The sequence below is a fragment of the Pinus tabuliformis genome, chromosome 7, assembly GCF_031772625.1.
Source record: "Pinus tabuliformis cultivar Carrire ecotype Pingquan chromosome 7, CPIR1, whole genome shotgun sequence".
NCBI classification, from domain to species: domain Eukaryota; kingdom Viridiplantae; phylum Streptophyta; class Pinopsida; order Pinales; family Pinaceae; genus Pinus; species Pinus tabuliformis.
This window is the reverse complement of record NC_142293.1, coordinates 447802004-447807715: the sequence shown is the minus strand read 5'-3', so window position 1 is coordinate 447807715 and position 5712 is coordinate 447802004. Positions and strand designations below refer to the sequence as shown.

Sequence of the window (5712 nt, the reverse complement as noted above, 5' to 3'; positions counted from 1 at the left end):
AATCTCATACAAATGTCTAAAATCCACAAACTTTAGTTTCCATGATGAAATCTATGAGAAAATTGAAGGTGTGGCTATGTGATTATCCTCATCTCTTGTTCTTTCCAACTTATATATTGAAAATATGCAAAGATTTACTATCTACACTTCTACCTTGAAACCAAATCATCAAGAAGAGATAAGTTGATGATACTAATACAATTTGGTCAGATGGAAAAGATAGGTTGAATGAATCCTTGGACCATCTCAATAACTAATCAAAATACATTAACTTTTGTATGGAAATAGAAGAAAATGGTCAATTACAGTCTCTAGATGTCTTGGTTTTTTTATAAGGATTATGGTTTTGTATCTTATCGAGTTTATTGGAAAAGACATATATTGACAAATATCTGCATGCTAACTCTAACTATCATCCTACACAAAAGGTGTTGTGTGTAACTCTTATAGCTCAGGTTGTGAAGGTTTCTTATGAAAAACAGCTAGACAAAGAATGAAGCATCTCCTTGATGTGTTCAAAAATAATCACTACTAGCGAAACCAAATAAGACAAACTATCCATAAAGCATGGCCTAAACAAAGACATGATAATCAAAATGAAATTAAATAATTGGCCTAAGATTCACTTTTCCTTATATCCAGGGAATTATTGAAAAACTTTTGAAAAATCTAAGAAAAAATGAATACAAAGGTTTGTTTTTACCCTCTTAATACCCTACGAGCAATGTTGGATATCGCTAATGATTCAACTAATCTTATGTAAAGAAAAGTATTACATGTTCTTTTGGTAGGAATTGCATGGAAAATAGGATGCTTGTTTCAAGCTAGGTCGAAAGAACATTATGCAAATATCAATCATAATCATGAGCAAAGGTCAACTATGCTATCTACCATATTCATACTAAGGAAATAATATTTGTAACAAAATTGATTGCCTAATCAAGCAATGAAATTGTAAAGCTTAACAATACCTTGAACAAGGATGATTGATGAAACCTACGTAATAGTTGGGAAACCCATTATCTGAAAATAAAGTCTTAGCTTCCTCTTTTATCATTCATGGAATGAGTTTTTATTTTTATTCCTTAACCTAGTTCCTTGGCTAAGCTTTGGTTGTTGTTTATCATTTTTAAGCTGCCCATTGACTAGGGTTTGGGATCATGATTAAAGTCAGAATGTTGATATTTATATCCCATGGTTTGTTCTTTTAGCTTCGACGTCAAATATAGTTCTTTTATCTTCAACCTTCTCAAATATGTTTGTTTGTTAGTTGCTCCCAAATAATGCACCACCAGGAACATTGGATTAAAACAAATAAGAATAGCTTACATAATCAAGAGATAGAATAAAATGAAATGAAATGAAAGCACAAACTTCTATATAATAAAAAAAATGAGGATTATATTATTTTTATTATGATGACCAATTATCCTTTATCCAAATTTTCTACATTGTAGAAAGCACTTCAATTCTGTGGGTGCAACTAACATCCAAAAAAAAAACTTCACCCAAAAAATATTGACTCTATCACAATTACTAGTACAAGGCTGATAAGACAAATAGCTTGTTAACAAGGAAGCTAATCTTTGTCTCTTGGTTTTCTCTTATCACCAATAATCTCCACATGAACATTGTCCATCTTTGAAATGATGAAAACGATTAGCATCCCTCACAACAATTTCTCTCGATACAAGTTTGGAGATGAACTTTGTCGCAGAGTGACAATCACCACAGACTCGAAGGTTCTTGACAATTTGGATCGTTGTAGTTGGGGGAGTGTTGATAAGCCCAAATACAATCGCTAGCTTCTCACTATGGTAACAAATTATATGATTCTTCTGCTCCTCTTCCACATCATGCAACACAAAATTTGTGTCAGACACATACCCCTCTTCCTTCATGTGCCCAAATAAAATCTCTAACTCTGCATAAATTTTATGCATTTGGGGATGTGATTTATCTCCAACGACGAAAGCATGGACTTCATTATTGATCTCGATCCAGCTACTTCCTGGAATCTTTCTTACACCCCTATTTTTCATCAATTTTCTCACCTTTGTTGCCTCATCCCACCTACCAGCTGCTGCATAAATATTTGACAGCAGCACATAATGCGCTGCATTTTTTAGGTCTGACTCGAGCAGGCGTTCTGCAGCATATTGTCCTAGTTCTATATTATTATGGGCTCTACACGCACCGAGTAATGAACCCCACACAGAAGCATCAGGACTTATTGCCATTTTGTTTACAAAGTTGTGTGCTTCATCCAGGCGTCCAGCTCGGCCAAGAAGGTCAACCATGCAACAATAGTGCTCCACTGAAGGTGCAATGTTATAATCTCGACTCATGGAGTGAAAAAATTGCCAACCATCATCCACTAGACCTGCATGACAGCAGGCAGCAAGAACGCCAACAAAAGTGATGCCGTCTGGCTTTGTGTTCTCATGTAGCATTTGATTGAAGAGTTGGAGGGCTTTCCGACCATACCCATGCATGGCATATCCCACTATCATCACTGTCCAAGAGACCACATCTCGACAACGCATTTTGTCAAAAACATTTCTAGCATACTCTATACTCCCACATTTGGCATACATGTCAACAAGTGCACTTTCCACAAACACATTGGATTCAAATCCTTTTCTAATTAAGCTTCTGTGAACAGACTTACCATTGCGGAGAGCCAGCAAGTTTGCAGATGCAGTAAGAACACTGGCCAATGTATCAGAGTTAGGCTTAACACCTGTTAATTGCATTTCCCGAAAGATCCTAATAGCTTCAACAAACTGCTCATTCTGTGTATATCCGGCAATCATTGCATTCCATGAGACAAGATTTCGTTCTGGCATTTTCCTGAAAAGGTTTAGGGACTCATCAAGATGCCCATTCTGTGCATATCCAACAATCATTGCATTCCATGATACCACGTCTCGTTTAGGCATTTCGTCAAACACTTTCAAAGCATCCTCTATGCTCTTGCATTTAGAGTACATATCTACCAGGGCACTCCCCACAAACACATCAAATCCAAACCCATTTCTAATTACATTTTCATGAGCCTCTTTGCCATTACAAATATCTTTTAAGTTGGCACAGCTCAGAATAACACTAGTCAACGTTTCTGCATCCGGTTTCATTCCGCTGAGCTGCATTAATCGAAAGAGCTTCAGAGCTTCAACAAATTGACAATTCTGTACATATGCAGCAATCATAGCATTCCAAGAAACCAAATCCCGCTCTGGCGTTTTCTCAAAAATCTTTAAAGCTTCACCCACCTGCCCGTTCCGTGCATACGCCGCAATCATAGCATTCCAAGCAACAACATCTCGTTCAAGCATTGCGTCAAACACTTTCCGTGAATCCATTACTCTGCCACACTTCGCATACATGTCTAGAAGCGAACTCTCAACAAAGACATCAGACTGAAACCCATTTCTTATTATGCGTTCATGGATCTCCTTACCCTGTTTCAGAGCTGACAAATTCCCACATATTGGAAGAACAGTGGCAAAAGTGAACTGATCCGGTTCAATACCCGTTCTCTGCATTTTGCCAAAAAGTGCCAAGGCCTCCTCTCTATTGCCGCTCTTCGTATATGCTGCAATCAATGCAGTCCACGAGACCACATTGGGTTCAATCATTTCATTCAAAACCCGGCGAGCATTGGCCAGGTCGCTGCACTTGGTATACACGGTGATGAGCTTGGTTTCCAAATAGCCATCCGGTTCAAACCCAGTTAAAATTATGTGGGCATGAACTAGTTTGCTGTGTGAAAGGGATTTGATGTCGACGCAGGCCTGCAGCAGAGAAATATAAGTGTAGGAGTCAAGCCGAATGGCACTATTGTCCACAAGATGTAAAGTGCGAAGCGCGGCTATCACTCGGCCCTGGTTAAAGAAACTTTGGAAATCCTCCGGTGTGGAAAGGAAAGAATTGCTTCCACAATTACCATGGGTTACTGATACTGCTTCTTTGTCTACATGAGCAGAAGTTCTGCACATACTAAGGAGCGTGGGAGTTAAAGTGCAAGTGTGTTTGACCAATTGTGTATGAGACTTCATAAAAAGGTTGTGCCCAATGGAACCTACCGTGGCACGAATTTTGTTGGTGGCACTCGCGATGTTAATACCATGACAGAGATCACTCATTCGAATTCATGTCCCTTAGTTTTCATTTTTCTTTCTTTACATTAGGACTTTGGAATCTCCTCCCTTATCATACTGTTCATCTTTCAGGCAACTGGAGTATATAGTAGCTCCACGAGCAAATCAGTCAGAAATACGCCAATGCGAAGGCACAAGCCGCTGTTGATTAGACTGAAACCAAACGGGGGAATAGGGTACTGCTTTTGCAGTTTGATCTACTCTGACTCGTTTTCTTAAAATCGATTTTCTCACTCGTTCAGAAGCATATACTCGTACGACTGTTTTTCCAGTATAGGGATAAAATGGTGAAGACCTCAGAGGTTCAATAGACTCTGCTCGAGCACTCAAATCACAGTCGATGAAATTGAGGTTTAAGCCATTTTATTTGGATAAAATGGTAAAGACCTCAGAGGTTCAATAGACTGTGCTCGAACGCTGTTAAACTTGGATAAAATGGGACCTCATCTTTTCAATAGACTCTGCTCGAACACTCAAATCACAGTCAATGAATTTGAGGTTAAGGCATTTTATTCGGTATAGTTTAACATTTTTTATGTAGTTTTCTCCGGACAGACTTTCGAGTTGTTATAACACGTTTTATTTTTGATAAGTTAGTTTTTAAATTATAAAAGAGAGTAAAAAAAATAAATGAAAAATTTGAAAATAAAAGGAGATTAAATATAACCTTATCAAAAGAAAATCAAAAAATTTGTATAAGTGTGCTTCTTTAAATGCCATTTCATGAATAAATTTCATTTGTAATAAATAAAAGTTTCTGTGTAGTGTGTTTTTATGTCACGGCCTTTTTTTCTGATCTGAATCAAATTGTTTAATCTTGATAAAATCATTTAAATTTTTGTTTTAGATTAGAGAATAAGTTCAACCCAACAATTTAATCTTGGTTGAACATTAGAATTTAGGATAGATTAAGATAAATAAAACCCTAATATGCTTCAAAATTGGCCTAAGTTATATTAGATTAGGCTTAAGTTAGTGGAACAATTAAATAGGGGTCGCTAGTCTAAAACACGCCCAAATTAGATAAATTTTTCATTAGTGCTTAATTACCTTTTAAAAGGTGATTAATTCTTTGTAAATAAACATGTTTATATGCTTTTTATCAAAGGTCAAATACGACAAAAAGGTTTGTGAGCAAGCGATAAACGTCAATCAAAATCTGACGGTGATCTGCCTCCCCGCCCAAATCAATGGCGGGGAAGCCTCTTTGCACCCCCTCGCCATGAAATGAGAAAACATTAAGAGGGGGTGCGAAAAATGGCTTTCCTGAGTGGGCCCCTAACATACCTGTCGCTTCCTCAGCGCTTCACACCCAGCTCGCTCCATACCACTTACCACTACTCCCCCCCCCCCGAAATACACCATCCACACTTCCCACACTTACCGATATCGCTTCAACGGTCACACCTCCCACACCTTCTACCTCCAACCGCTCCACACCACGTGCCCTCACCAGTTATCACCTATATGTTCCCACGTATCTGTTGCCACCATTAATTCCCTCCTGTTGCTGATCTTGCCTCCCGTTGATGCATTAAATTTCTAATTA

The 5712-nt window shown here is 38.0% G+C and overlaps 1 pseudogene; it reads right to left on the bottom strand.

Moving 5' to 3' along the window:
* Positions 1-1405: 1405 nt before the first annotated feature.
* On the bottom strand, positions 1406-4645 carry LOC149247902 (pentatricopeptide repeat-containing protein At2g22070 pseudogene; annotated as a pseudogene).
* Between the last annotated feature and the right edge of the window lie 1067 nt (positions 4646-5712).